Source organism: Lepisosteus oculatus, chromosome 5, assembly GCF_040954835.1.
Source record: "Lepisosteus oculatus isolate fLepOcu1 chromosome 5, fLepOcu1.hap2, whole genome shotgun sequence".
NCBI classification, from domain to species: Eukaryota; Metazoa; Chordata; class Actinopteri; order Semionotiformes; family Lepisosteidae; genus Lepisosteus; species Lepisosteus oculatus.
The window spans coordinates 48,431,373-48,452,145 of record NC_090700.1 but is presented as its reverse complement, the minus strand read 5'-3'; the positions used below and the strand labels follow the sequence as shown (position 1 = coordinate 48,452,145).

General features: G+C 40.8%; 1 protein-coding gene across 1 annotated transcript in view; it reads right to left on the bottom strand.

The window, feature by feature from the left end:
- Positions 1–20,352, bottom strand: part of LOC102694794 (D-glucuronyl C5-epimerase) — a 61,639-nt gene extending 41,287 nt beyond the window's left edge. Inside the window, exon 1 of the mRNA XM_006628752.3 lies at positions 20,127–20,352. The gene's annotated coding sequence lies outside the window, so the exon portion shown is untranslated. The remainder of the gene's footprint in view (positions 1–20,126) is intronic.
- Between the last annotated feature and the right edge of the window lie 421 nt (positions 20,353–20,773).

The following is a 20,773-nucleotide window of genomic DNA, read 5'->3' as shown; positions in this document are numbered from 1 at the left end:
AGTGACACATTCGCACAGACATACCGTCTCACTGTCCAACGTACTGATACGTCTGAATACAAGTTGTCCATGCAGGGCTGAGGCTGAACTGCTTAAATAAAGGCAAACTTCATATCTCCAGCACCTTGTTGGTTTATGAAAAGCAGCGAACAGCTTCAGAATATTAAATAGCTACCCGTGAAATCAAAAGGATTTGAAAGAAAAGTGCTTCAAAACCAGGCGATATCACACAATCTCTCTGAGGCGGCTGATATGACAAAGGGAATGAATAAAAAAAGAGAATGAAAGACTTCATGAAAAATGTCTGAACCGGGGATAAGAATAAGATATTATTTGCTAATCAAAGCCCTTCCTTTCATATCAGGACTCATGACTCATCAAACTGTGGAGTGCCTGTGAAAGTAAAAAATTTTCAATATATGCCTGAGAGAAAAATGGGATATTTATGGAGATATGGAGGACGTTAATTGATGAGTACAGAAATGCACATGGTCCTATTTCCCTGACTCATAAACAGCAGTCTGTGCAAAACCCCAAAATGGGCTTTATTATCTGGAAACATTTCAATATTTAGAACCACAACAGTAATGGAAACCATGTCAAAGAGATTGTAATCAGACTCTTAATGGTCTTCAATTTACTGGTAAACTGCGCTTGATAATGCTTGAGGACGTCAACATTATATAATGTGTACGAACACAGAACACTTGTGTACTTTCGGGAGGCAATCCTATTAAAATAATTAAAAATGCACCATAAACGCCAATCACAAATTCTAAAATAAAAAGTACAAACGGAGCCTGTTGGATTTTAAACATGGAGCTGCCTATTTAAAATCAGAATCCAGGACTACAATGGAAACTGACACCAACAGTGTCAGACTGCTGGTGCCCACAGACATGTCTGTCGTCACAGTGTCTGAGCTTTTAATCTGTTACATTACACACCAGGAGAAAATCCAAGAAGAAAAAAAAACTAAAAGCTACATAAACTGCCTGAAGAGATCACTAATTTTATAGAACATTCTCTTGATGGTGGCCATTACAGTTTGGGAAATTCATTACAAAAGCAAAGTACATAAGTCAGTTCACTGCAGGTTAGTGCTAAGGGCTAGAACACTATGGTCTTCCTTCAATTTTAAGTAGCTACCTCTTGCTTATGTGTGAACATGAGGACAGAATCAGGAAAAGGAGAAAAACACTTTTAGCTGAGTGTGTAGGCAAGCAGACTTTTCTTCAGGCTAAGCCACAGGTCAGGACTCTGCCTGCATTAAAAGTAAAATGATTTGAGAAATATTCACCGAGCGTGTACACTAACAGACTGAGATAAAACCCACAACAGGAGAGACAATATGACATTATGTTAATTAACCTGACATTGTTTATTTATCTACTGTAACCTCTGCTCCAAAATGCTTAGTTAAGTGTATGCAATTAAATTCTACTAAACACTATATTAATAAATAAAGAAAATATATTATTCATTTCCAGTTTAACCTGATGTGATTGAAACTAGAAGTGATTAAAAAATGACAACAGATTCAACTACTGTAACAAAACAGTACAACTCAAGTATGAGCCAATGGAGATCAGAGCATTAACCAGCACTCCACACTTCGTCTCATTTTTCACAATGGCAAGATTGTACAAAAGGTCTGGTCTCGATGACACAGGCCCCATAGTACCCCTCAGTCGCTACAGTGCCCGTTTCTAGCAGGTCAAACAGGCATTTCATGTTTTCTTCTTTATTGTGGTGGGCATTATTTTTGATGAGAGTGCAATCCCTTTTTCTCCTCCCACTGTAATGCACAGAACCAAAATCCATTAACTGAATGCATAATTTATTACAATCAGCATGTGAATGCTTGTTTTGTTACATTTATTTATTTTTTGCCTTATAAAAGCCAATGGTTTCAGGTAATGATGTGAATCTAACAAATGCTCCTGAAGTTCTCAACGGCATTTAAAAAAAAATGCTATTGATTGAAAAATGAGCAAAAGCAGCAGGATTTTAGCATTAACCTCTAAAACATGCACATATACAAACACAACACAGAATGCAAAAACATTAGGAGACTGCCAGATCATTTACATCCTTTCCCAGGCTCTCCGGGCTGGAGTGGGGAGAGCTAGCTTCTAAGACTCGGTGCAATGAGCTGTTCCACAAAATGACGTGGGTTAGGATCATCCAGCCAAAGCATGCGGGACATGATCAGTAGACTTCCACTCAACCCCAGCATGCACTGAAACTGATGGGAGAGCAAACCAAAACTTTCAGTCTCAGTGGTGTCATGGTGTCACCGTGGTGTCAGTCAGACCTCGGTTCAGCATGGGCACAGAGAGATTTGCTTAAGGATATCTAAATATATATTAAATATCAAATGTTAAGTGTTAAGTGTTAAGTTAAAGGATTTCAAAACCAGAAGGCACACCAAGTACTTAAACCTACATGCAGCTGCAACATGTGCCAAAAGAGAGACTCGCAATGCAAGCAGAAGGAAGGATTGTGCACCTTTGATGCTGGAAGCAATCCTTTGAAAAAGCTATTCAAAGGAAAAGGCCTACAAAGATGTCAGCTAACTTTTGTTAAATTTAATAAGTTACTTTAAATGGATTTTTAAACAGCTGAATGTTAATATGAGGGTGCTTAATAAACCTAGTCATTTTTCTGCAGATATTATTCAGAAAGTACAAACGTGCTAAAAATTCAACTTAAACAAAATATCAGAGCCTTGCAATTCCAAGAAGTTATACATCTGCAAATGAAAACAATGCTTTTCAGATCACTACACAGTGCTTCCCTTCAGGAAATAGCATAGTAATATGGTAGTAATGTTCTCACCTACAATATTCTCATGGTAGGTGCCTATTATGGCTTTTGTATACATCCATGACAACCCACCCTCGTGCCCCAGTCCCGCGTTTGTGATTGTGAAAAAAGAATGGAACAATCTTAAACTGACAGTATGATAACCAACAACATGGCTGTTACCACCAAACTGCAGTTTGACATATCTTCTTAGAGAGAATATGGAAGAAAAAAGGGGTTCACACCCCTGCTCCTACACACTCTGTGCTACAGGGACGTACTCACACTCGCGCCTGAAGACGCCAAGCCAAAGATGTACAGTAGGGTATATGAAAAGGGTCCTATAAAACCAAACACTACTTCTCTCTCTAAATAAAGATTTCAAACACTCTGAATCAGGCAGGGCAGGCTTGAAAACGACCTTGCGAGGCGAGTTTGAGGCAGTTTGCTGAGCTGAACATCTACTTTGCAAAGAGTTAGATATTTTGCCTGGGGTGGCGCCAGGTGACGCTGCTGGGGGGGTTCAAGGTGGGCAAAGGACGCTCAATCATGTTCAGCATTCCAGGGGTCTGAGATTCCCCTTAGCTCAACATTTTTGCTTTTGGGAGCCAGAAGGAGCTGGAATGGGCTTGTTCATTTTCGTTTTTTTCTGGGGAAGGAACAGAACGGTGTCCTCTGAAGGCTCCCATGAACACCTCTGAGGGGGGGCACCGCCAGGACTCGGCGGATTATGAATCTTAAGTTGGGGGGTGAACGAGGGGGAAACCAGATATGAACTGGACCCTGTCCCAGCTCCCCAAAGCCAGAGACTCAGTGCTGAGCTTGATTCTGCCTTTGCACAGCTTCACCTGGTACTCCTGGGCACAGGTTCAGTACTGTGCATGCAAATCACTCAGATAAACATATACAATCTAAATTTCTCTTCATGCATGTCTATTTAAAAATTAAAGCATTACATCTCTTTTAATAGCTACTCAATAAATAGGAAATTTGCAATTTGCATATATATCCACCACTTTAATTCCCTTCCTTTTTATTCTTTATATAACATTCCTACACGTTAAGATGGTTATCTATATAATCAGTCAGCAAATGGCTTGCTCTGCTACTTTTTTCTTTAATGCAAGGACACATACTGTATCAAAATAATTTTAATGCACAGTTCAAACCTAAAATTGTCTTGGGTTTTCTTATCATTGCTTAAGCCAATCAACTCCAGCAGTCAGCTTTTAGGGGTTGAGGATTACATCTAATTAATGACTGGATATGGCCTTTGCATGGACTTATAAATATGCATGAGGATAAGATCAAAGGGAGAAAATGGAAGTCAATAATCACCCAAAAGCCTTTCCACAAGATCTGCTCTTCTGCTGTCCCTCTGAGGAACAGCAGAAGAGCTTTTTCCAGTCGCTTTTCTACTTCCTGCTCAGTCAACGCTGATATACTTACCTGGCATATTTTATCGTCATTCGAAATCCCTTTTGCAGGCTTTGCTGTACCCTCTAGCATGCAGAAACCTCGCATTTGCAGCATTCCGCATCAGAGTGATCACAGCTTAGCAAACATTATGAGCTCTGGGACTGCTCCCCAAGTGGCAGTGGAAAATTCCTATCTGGAATTCCTATTCCTCTCTATGCAAGCCAGGATCAGGCGAGTGGAAAGGTCACTGGAGTTTACATAGGTACAGTCTGGGGCAGGAAGTCACAGGTCCAGTGTAAACACTGGACATTGGCTGCCTGATGGGCCAATATGCTGTAGTTTACATCAATTTCCCTTCGGGATCAATAAAGTCTTATCTATCTATTTAGTTGAGCACTGCTTAGACTGTTGCTCCAGAAGCAATCTATATCACTGCTGTCATTGCAGACCACTTTGAACATCCTTGGCATTACCATCTGGAAAATCTGCGGTGTTCATCTTCAGATCACCAGTTCAGAAACTGGGGTTCGTCCAATGCAACTGCTTAAAACGTTTTACACAAAATATAGATGTAACTATCCGAGTGTAAGAGCTTAAAAAAACGGTTGACCTCAGGCTCAATTGATGTGAAATCACTCATCAAAACCCTTAGCCTCTAATCTTGATAAAATTGTTCAAAGGTACCCAGAGAGTATTATAAGATAAGACGCATGTAGTATATAATAACTCCATTTAAAGAAATCAGGTTAATAAAAAAGGGAAATGAATACATTTTGCTACATGGGGTTTATGTGCAAACTCTATTTTAATGGTATGTTAAGTCACTCCAAAATAAACACTGAAGATGTCACACTGAAGTCACACTGTGGATTACATAGGGTAACAAAGATGACTCAAATTGAACCCCTCCAGGACCAGGACAAAATATCAATGGTCTAGGCTATGATATCAAACCTGAACTAAATTCAAGGTAGTGGGTTTTGAGTAGATGAGGTCAAATACCACAGGAGACTTGTTGTATTTACTTAATAGTCCTATCTGACAGCTTTGAAATTACATCAAACCCATATCTCTGTGCTAATTAGAGAATAATTTATGACCATCTTAAGGTTAAATGGTTCACAACATGGCAAACTCTGATGGCCTCTAGCTGAATGAACTGGTTACTCATTACTAATATTTACAATAATAGACTGGATTTTTTCCAATGGCAAACATTTTGAAAACAAAATTAAATTCCAATCGTTATCAGGAAAAACTGGCCCTTTTATAAACCTAGTATAGATAAAATCTGTCACTGACTATACACCTGTAGAGGTTCAAGCTACAGGCAGTATCCAGCACCCCCTCAGGAAAGAGACCAGGTCACTCATCTCTCTACAGCCGTTATTAACCAAGTAAACACACATATCACCAGATGAGAAACAAAACACTTAAGACAAGTCGCACTGAAAGCAAAATTGCACTCTCTCTTCCTGAAGTATGAGACTTTCAGCACAAAGAGGTGCTTCAGTCTGGAGATCGCCCAGATATATGAAGCTGGTAGTGACTTAATGAAGCCAAGACTTGCTGCAATCAAGCATTCGCAAAATCATCACTCTTCTGAGAAATATTTTCGAAAAAAACTGCCCGGCCTCTAGCCCTTCTATTCAAGGTAACATCAATTGGAATCTCTAGATAACACAGAAAGCAACTGGGGCAAAAAAATCTGTCTCTGTCACAGGCTGCAACAGTCAGAATTATTTTCAGAGAGCAGCCCAGACACATCTATATTTTATCGCACTTTAAAAAGGCGGGGACAATTATCTTTACCAAAAGATTATTGGCATTTCTTGTTTTAAGAAAGAAGGGCAATTAAACTTGGGAAGCTTGTTTTTAAAAAAATCACAAGGCACGTCCCCTGCCCACTCTTACCTCTTGACAAGGTCTGCTGAACAAAAAACATAGTGTGAGGAAAGAGTAGTGAGCCACAAGATACACAGCAACGAAAAAACGAACTAGGTACAGTATTACCGGCAGCTTTCTTAGAAACCTCTTGCTACTAGACTCTGAACTGTGTCCCTGTAATCTTCAAGCAGCACTTCAGGCCTGTTTTGTTGGATTTTAAACCACCTCAAAGCTTTCACAGTAGCGATCAACTTACATCACCTTACAATAAGACTGCTATCTCATCTCGGGAAGAGATGGCACAAGTAATGCAGGTCCATTTGTTCACAGGTGCGATGAAGCATGGGCCACTCTGCGGCATGAAATGGGTCTCTAGTGGTATGTGATTGTCCTGCCAATGCAGTCCAGCAAGTATATTTTTAAGCTTGAATTAACACACTGTGCCTGTGGAACACAAGATGTATGTAAAAGAGCACTATGCATGCATTGTGTGTTTATATATACTGTAGGGTTTGCTGGGACCCAATATCAGGAAGCCTGGCCCTTGCTTGGCAATACATTTATCAAATTACAAACAGCACCTCGCTTGACCCAGAAGTGTTTTATCAGTCTGGGGACCCTGAATGGCACAAAAGCTGTTCAACAAGGGCCATTATGAAGTGGGGAACCGGTGAAGCGAGCCATCTTTATGGAGGAGCTGCCGAATGGGACACAGGCCAGCTCCCCCAACAGAGTCCACATTCTCGATTCCAGGCGGGAGATAAAAGTCCCCTTTTATAAGCAGGGTGGCTCTTTTCTGGGAAGAAAATTAAAGGTAATTTGCTAAATCAATGGTGTATTTTGTCACTTAGGGTTCCCTACGGGGAAAATGGTAATTCATACTTTGAGAAAAGAAACTTAAAAGACACGCTCTGTACATCTTAAAACGGGGAGGATCGGGCACTAACTTGTAAAGACAGCTATTAAAGGGATTAAATAAGACATTAGTGCCAAGAAACGGCAGGAAAAGGGAACCTTTATGATCGCTGGGAGAGAGAAAACAACCCAAAATCAGATTGCCCAGGCAGTGCAGGCTATGATCTTCACCACCTGTGTCCCAGATGCAGTCTTCCAAACCACAAACTCTTCTTCACTTCACATAAGCACAGAGTGAACCCTTCTAAAAGAAATTCCAGCCAAACAACAAAGGCTGTTCAAAATCTGACCAGTTTTTTTTAATCTTAGAATCAAAGAAGCATATCTAAAACACAGGGAAGCAACACGATTTACAATATCTGTATTTTGATCATTTAAATAATATTGAAATTCACCTTTCTTCCAGTGAAAGACACAATTTCCATCGTGTGGAAAAACATTTCCTTATATACAATTTCTGTAAAGTAGATGGTTTTATTTTTTTCCTTTTAGTTGTTTTAACTTTAACTCAACATAATATCAAATAACACGTAATTATGACACCCATGCAAAGAACACATCTGAAAGCTCAATCCTCTCTCACTTCGGAACCCGGTGCACAGTACGGGAACGTTTAGCATAACTACTTGATATAAGTGGTTCAGCACAATGGCTAAAACACAGGAATAGATAAGGAGACAGATAGAGGAAGATGTGGGCTTGTGCAAACGGGAATGGTGTGACCTGCAATTTACATGTTCAAAATGCAAATCTACTGTTATTGTTCATGAAGGAAGATGCACTGTTGATACTAAATTAGTTCAGTTTTGCTAACAAATCTAAACGGTGGCCATAAAGTTTTTATTTCTGTTTTTGTTTAGATAACTCACTACACCTCCGTATTACATGGGATTAGTTAAGCGACCACAGAAACATTTCAAGACACCAGCGTTCAGTGGCCTAGAGAAACACAACCTACCCCTTATTGCACAGATGGTGATGAAGCCTCCCCCTCCTCTTGAAGAGTGGAAATAACACTCAACAAAAAAGGTTTCTACCCAGAGATGTTGGAGGGCATAACAAATACAACTGATCCATTTAGCTACTATAGCTCTCTTAGGAACAAATGGGAAAAAGTGACAGAAAATCTGTTACCGAACAAAAACCAGTCACGAAGGCACAGCTTGAACGCAACACTCCAGTGGCACAGTCTGAAACTCTCTCCCCTCTGGACAGGAAACTCACGCAGAGACTGAACTGAAGGCTGCTGTGATTCTGCACAAACACACTTCAAAACGCACGCGGAGGCCGGTCATTGTTTTGACATCTGTTCTGCAATCGAACATTTAGAGGCTGCAAGCGAGGCGGGAATAAAGAGGGGGTAAAATGAGAGGAAACTTCTCCCTGGGGTGAATGAAATGGAACCGGATTGCTGCATATACCAGAGCTGCACTTGACTAACAGCCGCTATTGAGAAGATGCTCTGTGAACTGTGCTGATCCCAAGACAGCAGAAACCCAGAACCTGAAGTTTAGGTCAGCCTAGTGCAAGTGCAAGGGAGGGGCCTTTCAAGCTCATCTAAGACGGTGTGCTTTAATGTCCACCAAGAGTTCTGAGCCCTCACAAGAGGATAAAGGAGGATCAAATAATGGCAGCAAATTCCTCAGGAACTGCAGGTGAACTGCACAAGACGTTTGGGTAAGACGTGGTGTTGATCTGATGAGAGAACACCCCCGCCCCCCCAGCTGAAACGCTTAAAGAAATGAGAAGAAAAAAAAGATGAGCACCAATCCACGCCCAGAGGAATGAGTCATCAATAAGGCTAGCTAAACCTTTTGTAGAGCTAGGTGCCAATATTAATGACAGCATCCATTGTTTCAACGAAGAAAACATTCCACTTAAAGAAGGACCAGTGAAAGAAAAGTCCAGTCAACACTTGGCAGATATGATCAGAATGATCGGTCACTCAAATTGTTCATATTTTCCGAGGACTTGGATGATTGCAGATTTTGGAATGAGGAACTACGACAGCGTGTCTGTAAGAGTCCAATGAAAATGAAAAAGGCATTTTTAAAAGCGTTCACAGTTCCAGCCTTTCCCCATGCAGCAGGAATTATTGGCAGCCTCACAATGGGGAGATTTACAGTTGTCTGGCTTCGGTTTGCGAACCATGTGTTTCACAGCCCCTAAAATAGCTTTCCTGTAGAAGAGATGGTCAGAGCTCGGGCAGTGGAGTCTCTGAACCAGTCTCCTAGAGGCAAGTGGGAGGGGTTGTGCTTGTCATAAAACTCCAATTAACTTGCCCTGGGTTAGGATGCAACCAGATTGAAGTCACCTCCCCCAGCGCTCGAAACAAAGGCATGTAGGCCATGTGAATATTTCACTTGTTTAACAGATTATCTGACGTCCTTATTCAACTAAAAAAAAACTTGGTGATGCCAAATATAACAACACACACAAGAAAATGTCTGAAGTACATCATGCAGTTTGGAATCTTTCCTAGTTGGAACATTAAGGAAACCTGTTGCAGTGTGAACATCACCAATACAAATATTTCTCAATACAAATATTGACTCGTATATTTACACGCAATCCACACTACTCAAAAAAATAATGTTAATTGTCAACAAGCAATATGGTTTGAAGAAAAATTATTTCTGAATCCTTGATACCAGATAAGCATTTTCTAAGATGGACATTTTAGCAAAGTTTTTAAATTCACAGGTCTGTGGAAAGTAATTACCGTCAAAAAACAAAGCAACTGTGATAACAGATTGACTGCCAGCTGTGTGCTGTAGATAGGAGTTTCACTCACCAAGATTTCTTAAATCACAGTCACAAGGCAATATGTGCCACACAGAAGATTTCAACTGTCTTGGTCTTTTTATTTAAAAGGAAATAACACCTTGTTTCCAAGGGAGTCCTGGAACATTTTTTAAAAACCCCAACGCAGTAAATATCTGGTCCAAGCTTAAAACCATACCATCTCAGAAAAAGCAAAATAAAATAAGATTGCATAAAATATCTAAGCAACAGAGTAACAGGTACATGGGGATTTCAGGCCAAAACATTTTTGTTTTTGTAAACATTTTGAAAAGACACTTTGCATGAAGAAAAAAGAATTCCTCATCACATGTGGTAGTCAATGAAAACTTTGGAGAAATGATACAAATCTTCAAATCCTGCAAAAATTAACAACTGAAAGTTTTCTATAATGACTCCGTTTTACCTGCAGGTTTAACCTTGGACTTCTGGAGTATTGAGGTAAGTGCCCTCCGGTGTAAGAAATATAGCAGCCTGAACTTCATGTCCACTCAAACACCTCACATGGCCTGAACCCCTATATTGGGCTTGGTTCCTCACACCACAGTGTAAACAGGGTGCCTTCCCTGTCCAAGGTGCTGAAGACCCCAAAACCCACATGCCCTCATGAACATGGTCTTAAGCAGTGCGTGTTCAAACACTGACCTCTGCCAGGTCTCTTTTTCCCCCACAATCGAATTATTTTGCTCTTTTTAAAATTAAGATAAGAATAAACACATTTAGGCACATTCAATCACAGGCTCCACTCACATCCCCACCATCACAGAAACAAAATGAGCTGACCAACATTCAGAATATAGGCAACATGTGTCCAGCAGACTGGGACATTCAAAGAAGAAGAATGGATACAGCAATTATTTTGCTGGGCACTAAGGGTGGTCACAGTTCACAGTGCAGGATCAATTTTTATAAGCATACTTCTTCCACTATACCCCTTTTTGAGAGGCAATCAATGATTATTCTTTTGCTTGGCTTTTAATGACATTTCCAAAAGGCCTGGAGGAGTTCTATGAATATAAAAATGCTCATCTACAAAAAAAACAGAGCTTTCAATATAAGCATTCCTGAAACACTCCACAGCCACAGGATAGATCTTTGTGAAAGAGCCTTACAGCACCCCGCATATCCATTAAACCAAATGATTAAAAACATAATACATAAGCCTGCATTATTCTCTCTCCGAAACCAGACCACCCATATCTTTCAAACAAACTATTGCAGATTTCTGCACAGGCCAGCTCAACTTTCACAAGCTCTTCTATTTTAAACCAGCAACACAGGAGAAATATTGATTAGAAGGGTGGCGGGCACTGTAAACTTTCATTGGCAGTGGGTTTTATTGATCTATAATGTCTCCAATCCATTAGAGTGTTTTATATTCATAGCCCTTTGTACTCCTGCTAAAATACAGCACCTTTTACCACATTTATGCAGCTTTAACAAAGCAGGTGGAGTAAAATACAGGGGTATTGGATGATCTGGGACTGCTAGTGGGCCAGACACCCACTGTGCTGCAGTTTAAGCTTCCCAGGGTTTACAGTAGGCTTAATTATTAAAGTTGCATTTGAGCCGCTGACCTGCAGGACTTGCACAGTTAAAGCCAAAATAAGGTCGAGCTCCGGCATTAAACAATTATTAAACCCAGTAGGAGTCCTTTGCTGGTATCAAAGACAAAATCTCCACGTTTATTCATACCTTTGATGATGTGCAACTAAATATTGATTTAGCAAAGAAAAGGCAGGCTTTTGGTAATGCTTGAAAAGTACTCAGCAAGTCAACAGCATGTATAAATATGCATTTCTAAAATGCAATGTTCAAATATATTCATACCATCTTAATGTTGGAATTCTGCTAAATTAACACTCTGTTCTTTTATATCACTGGTTCATCTGCTAGCTTCACAAGGCCTCCAAGTTTGCATCAGCATTTAGAAGCCACCTTGATTGTCTGTCACTGGGCATAAAAGGATGCAGAATACAGGAGCAAAATGCTTTTTACCGTGTCCCTATGGACAAAGTCACTGCTCAGAGATGCCAGATCTTTTTTTTTCAGCAACCTCAACAATTGTGACGGTTTTAAAAACACTTGTACGATATTCCAGTTCGGACTCCATCTTTGGTGTCCATCTCACGCTAGATGGTTTTGGCCAAGAAAGTGGTCTGGCAAGTTACCAAAACCAGAGCATTCTTCACAAAGACTGGGTTTTTCAAAAATATAAATAATTTCTTTACAAATGTTTCATTTGCCCATACAAGATTGAAAGTCATAAGGCTCCTTAGCTTTCACGTCTATCAAAAAATATTGAATGCACAGTTTGAGCTGTTTGAGGCTGTGGATAAATATTGAGGCCTCTGCATATAGATCTACTGTTGTTGACACAAGCATAAATCAAAAACAAGTTCAACCCTCTTTTAATAAAGATGTGTGCAAGGACTGTGAGGTCGAGTGAAAAATGAAGGTTATCAGTACAGACATGACTCCAGGAGCCCAGTACAGAAAAATGCTGTGCTGACTGCAAGCTAAACATACTCATCCTGCAGAATTAAACCGCGTAGTACATTCTGCAAGAACAAAGGAGTGTTTTGCATAAAGTTGAGCTACAGCTAAACCATGGACGTCATCCAATGGCATCTCATGCTTTTATTATCAGCATCTTCCTTCCATGATCTCAGACTCTTATTAACACACCTCTGTGCTGCTGTATTAAAAACAGCATTCATTATCTGGTACAGTGAACATCAATTTACCCTCCAGGATTACCTCCGAGTCTTCTGGAAATCACACTGAAACACAAAACACAATCAACAAACTTACTAAACACCTTGGCCCCCAAGTCTGTAATTAGTCTTAAGAAAAATCACATGCATCTTAATTAAAACTCTTCCTAGACGTCCGCTGAGCCCAAAGTGCACCCTCGAAAGTTAAAGGAAGGGGGGAAGTTTGCACATCTTAAAATGCAAAGCAGGAGAAATTCCTGATTAGAACCAACTGTTTAATTATGTTTTGATAGCATTTCTTTTATGCGCTTTAAATAGTTTCTTTGGAATGCAGATTAGTTATTACTGGCACAATTTGTGTGTCAGTACAGGGAATTAGTGTCCTAATGAAGCCGGAATTAAAATGAAGTGGTTTTAGAACAGATTTTCATATAACCTTGTATCCTTCACAAGAAAGACAGTCCAGCAATTTTTTTCACCTCGGATGCAAAACGCAAACCAAGCAAATGGTGCTGCATTTTCACACACAAAGACACTCTTAATTTGTTCTGGAGTTAAAAGAAACGTTTAGCCAATACCTTTACTGTCACCTTAGAGGAACAATGGGAAAAGAACAGTAAGAGACAACAAGAAAGGTTCACAAATGTATCAAGAAAACATTTAAGTTCCCCAGTCTACATGTCTCTTCGTTATTACATTTTTTTTAGAAATGAATCCTGCTGTCTAAGCATGAAATTTAATTTCCATTTGAATACAGAGTTTTCTTTAAGACATGCGCCCCCATAGGCAGCTGGACTATGAAGACTAAAAAAAGAAAAGTCATCCAAGACTCAGGCTACACAGCCATGTTTAACCCTTTATACTACAGAACATTTCAGCAAGACTTTTTCACTACTCAACAAGACTCCTGGCTAGTGTAACGCTGCACCCTTAAACAAGGTGTAAGAAAGGCCAACACAGGTGTTACACAGCCTGTTGCGTTTTCAAAGTCTAAAGTGAAAAATTCATGCACTGACTGTTATCCAGGATGTTCCAGCTTCAAACACCCGCAGCACACAGTAGCAAAACATTATCATTCATGCAAACTCAAAACATATGGGAGCTTTAATTAGGTGGGACTACAAAGACTTTTTGTTTCTTTTTAGCTACAGACTCCTGCCATCATCAAATAACTACCCTTCCCATCAGGCGCTGCATTCTGTGCATGATATTTTAACGTTTTATCGCACACATCTTGTTTCCACAACAACATAGTCATATTATTTTGACAGTGCTCTTTAGCAGAACAGCCGATGTGTTCCCTCAAACCTTAGAATGCTACACAGTGTGGATATAGTGTCTTCTCTGCACAGAACCTTACAGGTCACCGTCTGACAGCTCCTGCATTCAGATTGGCTTCATCTGCAGTGAGAGAGGTAGTAAGCAGGTGCAGCAGCACTCAGCAGTAAGGCAAACTGAACGTGGCTAACTCTGTTAGTGGCACTGGGGGACAAGCAGTTCAGACAGGACCAGCACCACCAACACCTGCTACACACACGAGAGGTGAATCACCAGTTACTCCATAGCAGCCTCTCGTAACCCTGTCGCTGTCGACAGCTTGACCTTGTCATACTCATACCACCAGGCGCACAAACACAAGGTTAACACTCATTTATTACAGCATGCTAACAACCCCAAGCTTTACCTCTGGAGACTGGCTTCAGCATTTACCAATACACATGCAGCTTATGAGTTATTGAAAGAAACAGGAAGCACACGGATGAATATCTCGCTAAGAGGTACAGTTAGATTTCGTTACCTGAAAAACAAACTGAATACTTTTCAGATGTGGTTAAGATTTATAAGGCACAAAAACCAATTCAATCAGTTGATAGCGAAATCTGATTCCCCCCTCTGTCCACTTCATGTCACGATTCCTCCCTAAAGCTAGCACCTTCGATACTTGTCTCATTATTCTCCAGATCGCGGAGGAAATAACTGATGAAGGGCATTGGCAAGACACTCTCGCTGTGCTGTAAAGACAAATGCTAACAAGGGCAGCAGCAGTCTCTCAGTACAGCAGGCAACAAGGAGATCAGTCATTTCTGGCAATGTTGGCTGACTATTTAGCTACTTATTTACTTTATTATGTAGACTAAACATTCTTTACTTAAAGCACACTGCGACATCCACGCTTGAATTTATCAATGTGCCAAGTCCTGCTGCATTGTATTAATACTTAATACGACCATATGAAGTTACTGGCTCTGGGAGATGGCTAATAAAAGTTTTACAGAAGAAATAAAATAAATGTGTATCCCCATTTGCCAAATCTTAAACCTTGCCTAATACATGCCAATCAACGTAATAAAGGGTGAATACTGCTGCATCGTTTTGACTACTTATGACAGCTGCAAAAAAGAACCAGTCTTTTTGGGAAATAAAATTCACCCTCGCCCCCCCCCCCCCTCAATCAAATAAAAGGTTTGTGCGAGAAACTGCTACAGTTTCAGGATGATTCCACACAACCTTACCGTATGCAATTCAGCCAGGGACGGCAGGACATTTTTTTAAATACAGCTCTATTTAGGTTATGAAAGCTTCCACCAAACCATATCTTAAGTACTGGCTCCCGTGGCGGGGCAGCCCAGAAACAGCACGGACAGCAGCAGAGCCCCACGCAGCACCACGCCCAGCATGTCAGCGCAGCACAGACCTGTTGGCGTAATCGCCCCTAGATTAAGACTGTATACACTTCAAAAGACATTGCCACGCTAGACTGAACAAAGAGATAACATTCAGATCCCAAGACTGTAACTGAAGCCACTGTGTCACAAACTCCCAGGGCTAATCTTGAGAACGTTTAGCAACACCATGAAGGCAGTGCACATAGAAAGTTTCTATTCTAAAGCTTTAAACATGCCTTTGCTAAAAGTCTGCTACTCTGCCCGCTTATATATGCCTCTACATGCAACATAGTGCTGTCAGGTTTGCCTGAGCAGCAAAATATTTCCAGAACTGACAAACTGAACTCCCAAGTTTCCGCCAAATCACTCAAAGATGGACCTATAATCAAACCAGGAAGATGCAGTCTGATTTCTCCTTGACACTTCCAGCTTTCGGGGAGAATTCTATTCCAGGATGGTGCAAATAAAAAAAGGCCATCACACCAATCAACAGGAGAGAGTATTGTACTGTACGTGAGAAGTGTGTCATGACACCTTAGCTACTGAGATGTTCCCAGTATGGAAAAAGGGTTGGGACCATCATTATCAGAATGTAATTATATCTCTCCTGTCCTCAATTTCCAAACAGCCTTGCCTTTCAAAACACAAGTGTCCATTTCTGGCTCTTGTGAAAGCACAGAAATGCTTTTTGAAAAACAGAACTTTATCGTTAAATTAACTGCACTGCAGGCTGCTAATTTAAACTGATGTCTGCATATTCAGATTTGAGATGCATTTAGGTTCCCATCTCTTAAATCCCTATGAGTAATGATATACTACCCATAGGTTAAAGCACAAATTTTGAAATTAAGATTAAAATCTTTTATTCAGGGGACACAGTTAATTAAGACTGTTGCAAGGCCAGTGTTATAGGCACAAAATGTTTAAAAAAAAAACATTTTAAAAAGCTAAAGTCTTCAATTGCAAATAAAAGAATGGCTTTTGTAAGGTGACCTTCACATCAGAATGCTTTAAAGTGAGATGAAAAGAATCCTCTTGCTGAAGGCGGATTTCTCCCATTGATGGCCAAGGGGCAGGTCATTTTTCTTCATCTCATTGAAATGAATTCAAGCCCTCTTTCAGCAGCCTCTCCCTGCCTGAGACAGCCCCCCTGCCTGCCAGCGCCAAGCACGCTTCAACCAGTCGTACACACTCAACTGCGTCACCCAGCACCTTCGGAAACATGCATGAAGGGAGAGCTGTAAATACCCACAGAGTTTGCCTGCAAAGACACATTAGCGTCATACTAACTTAATCTTGCCACCACATTAGAAGTTCAAGAACAGAAAGATTCATTAACAAAGTGTGCCAAAAAAATCTATCTGCAAGGCCCATTATTTAATTGATGTTATGAACCTCGTAGCAATCGCATTGCATGGCTAATTAAAGGCTCAACAGGGTGTCTAAGTTGATAATACGCTGCTTAAGAGATTAAATCAGGAAAATGTTATCATTCCTCAACTTTATGAGCACTCGTCTTCAGAACACTGGCTGGTTGGTGCATTTTTCTTCCACAAATCTAAGAGACGCAGTTAAAATCCACAGCCGACTGGCAAGATAACACAAGCACACAGCCACTATTTTCCCAGCCATCAACTGCCACGCCAGCTGCCTAGTAAGCAATCCTCAGAGCCCCATCTTGACACCTTCTTATCTGACAAAAAAAACATTAAACAGTTCAAAGACATTTAAAATTTAGATTCAGGAAGTGACTATTAAAAACCATGTCAACCTGACGTATCCTTATGTCTAAATCCCCAATAGCATAAGCCAAAGATAGAACAAGCCAAAACATGTTCAGACAAGCACAGAAAACCAGACCCAATTACAACAGGTATGCACATGTTTGCCGGAAAGAGGAAACATGTAGCAGCTGGCTCACACACTCACTACAGCACCTAGATTTGCTCTTGTCAACCTCCACCTAAAGCTTTCAGAGTGCAGGTCCACTATACAATGGGGTGCAACACTTGCAAGACCTTTGCAACAAGACTACCACATACCCGTTCAGTTTTCAAGCTGGAAAGTACAGTAGTGCCATTATGCATCAATACTGTGTATTTCTGAGCATAACAAGTGGCGCTCTAGAAACCATGACCTGAGAGTTTTAAGATCAAGTATCCAATATAAATATATATTACTATTCTGTCCTTGGGCAAGGCAGTTAAACCTGATCGCCCCAGTCCACCCACCTCTGTAAATGAGTATGTAATGAGTAATGATGCTCCACACACTAGGGGCCTGACCTATTATTGACAGGGGAATCTTCATCTACCAGTTCACTTACTATTACAGAAAGCAGTATATTAGAGGCTCTAGCTCTGTGAAACACTTTAACTTGGCATCACTGTGGGTGGACTAAACATTTTTCCATGTTTACACACATTTCTCGGAAAGAATGCTTTTTTCATCCTGCCTTGCTTGTCGGGTTAGGCTCCCACACCCACACAACCCCGGATAAAGTTAGAAAATGGATGGATGTACTTTACAGTACGACCTCCTTAAATGAGAAAGCATGAGCATGCACTGACCAAAAATCACGTTATGTACTATTACGTGTTCTCTGTCATTATGAGAAAAACAGGGCTGCTTCCTTTATGCCCATCAGTTCACAATGCAACACAACTCCTTTGAACGTAGAGAATCGCCTCGGTCCTGTTATGCCACTGTGTTCACCACCTCATTGAGCCAGCGGTCTCTACTACACCGTGTTTAAATGAAAGAGGGGAAGTCTTCAAATTACTGACTTTTCAAAGAATCATAAAAAAATCAAAACCAACTGCAGCACAGGAGAAAAAAAAAACAGACTGAAGAAATGGAGACTGTGGCATTCAGATTTCTTTATTGATCGCCAGCAGCCAAGTCAAGGAGGGAACTGAAGACCATTTTTCTTGTCACTTTACAGTAACATTGGATGTAATGAAAAAAGAGAATCCAATTTTATTGTCTGATGCACTTCACCACATTATTAGGATAGCAGGGAAGTGGGCTATTCTCAATGAGGCACACAGGCAGCCTGATATCATAGTCATTGTGGTATTTTCTCACAGACGCATCCATGCAACAGCTCTGGATGCTTCATACAAAACATCTGTGACCTGCAACCTGCACAGATCACCACGGCCATACCCCGGTGACATCTACTCTGCTGCAGTTTTTGAATGACAGGGAAACGTGGCAGTTTACACAGCAAACCAGGATTCCCTGCTTGTATACACTTGCACAGATTGCATGAGATCTACAGCAAAGCAATGCAATTCCATGCAAATTCACTCTGCACAAAGGGAACAACCTTGAAATATCCGGCATCTTGTTTTTGCTTGTTGAAGGGCTGGCAGCTCTTAAAACAGGAAACAGATCAAACACCATTGCAAAGCGGGGGTCTCAACAGGGAATACTGCCATATCTTGAAGTTTGAAAGAGCTGTGATAGTCGAAGCAGGTTACAGGAGTGTGATAGGTGATGTTAATTTCGGCCTTGTGGCACACACACAAACACAACAAGCTTAGTCTGTGCAAAAGATGTATTAGTTCTAAAAACAGCTACCAGTCTGCGTGATGTGAATACTGTGTAATTTGCAGTGCAGTTTGAGACTGGGTGGGTATCTTAAAACTGCTGGTCAGGAGAGGTAGAGGTCAGCCCTACTCAAACAAACAAAAAAAAAGAATCCCCGATAACATCAGTGAGTACTTAAACAAGAAAAAAAATCTGCCTTTTTTATACTTCACATAGCACATAAACTTCACATAAAAAATAACAGCTCTATTTTACCATCACGGCCGTGGACTGTGACACAGATCAGACCCAAATGCCAACGCCCAGACATCTGCACATACTGTAGGAGAACAGAGATCAACTCAGGCTGGCACTATTTACACAGTTCATTTGACGCGTTGCAAAACTCTTTTTGTCTCCGAGAAACCGCAGGTACACATTGACGACCTTGGTGATCCAAATGTATCAAACTTAAAAGAAAAAAAAAATCTTCTTTGAACCGAGGCTGTGGTGTGCTTTTGGCACACTCCAAAGAGTTGCCCGACGGCGCGCCTCAGCAGCTCAATGAAAACACTTTTAGAGAGACTCCTGTGAGCGACAGATGCTGTTTAGCTCCGTTTAGACAAAATCCAGCAAACCAGCGAGTGAAAATGCAAAACCGTGTCACCGAGTGTACTGCTTATCTAAACCTACATAGCATTTGCAAAACAATAACATTGCAGAGTAAGTGGACAAATTTATTAACGTAGCGTATTGAGCAACTTGCAAGGCGTGCAGCTTGTTCAAGTAGCAAAGCCACATCCTTCTAGTCTGTCTTACGAACGGCGTTCGGCGATTTAGAGAATTCCGCAATATAAAGACTGGGACAGTCAACAAAACCAGTTAAAGAAACACTGTTCGCAGTATCCTGCTCAGAGACAGCAGGAACTCTATCTGACAGGTCTTGTAATGTATCGAGTTCAGATTTTTTAGCTGGTGTGTTATACCCAAACATATTCAGGATGGGTTTTTTATTAGCAATGGTAATAAATCGGATTAATCCAAGAATTCTAAATATAACAACGGCACTTTATTTTAAAAGATAGCGGATTCTGTGTCATGTGTTGTATGTTAAAACCTATTTATCTCAATGAAGCACGCTGCCCCCTTAACCTTTTAGAGATTAAAGGCTTCAGAAAAGTCCGTACGCTTCCACGTAACTACTGTGAAATTAAATGTAAAATACCCAAAAAGCACAAGACAGCTGAAACCGTATTACAGCCAGCACAGAGAAGGCAGCAATCACTATGCTGTTCATCCAAGGCAATGTTGTATTCTAACTCTCCAGCCACAAATAAAGGCATATTTATAACTGCAGAAGTCTACCCCTCATACCCACCTGTGCACTGTTCAGTCGAGATGCGTCCTGTTCAGTGTTGCGTAGGATATTAAATACTGTTCGGTCCTAGCGAGGCCTCTCATTAGCCGTCTCTCAGCAGAAGAGTGCTTCTCCTTCAGCGGCGTGCAGAGAGAGGTGCTCGGGTCTCCACAGAAACATCATCTTCGGATCACAACCGCGGAGCCACAGTTCTGCCTGCACTCCGCCGCTAACGCGAGACACCGCGAGAGGTGCGGGTCGCAGTCTCCGCCAATCAACTACAGGAAAGGAGGAACTGAGGAACCAATCACGGCAGAGGAGGTCAACCCTGGAGACACCACGCCCGCCCAAGCAGCTTGTTGATTGACAGGAGGATAGATCAATCAGAACGCAGATCCCCCTATATAGGTGGGGATAAATAACTGCTTGGACTGACCGTCAGTGACTAAGTCTTGACAGAAATTTGTCACGTTAGATTTTTAGCAAAGACAGTTCAGAAGAAATGATGAAGTTTAATCATCATCATCATCATAATAATAATAGTAAGACTCTTGATACTGCAACCAAACTGAAACTTCTCATGGATTTTGCTCTTTTTTTTAGTTTTGTCTCAAAGTATTAAAAAAGCAAACAGTATTTAATAAAAGACAACATGGTGCCGCACAGTT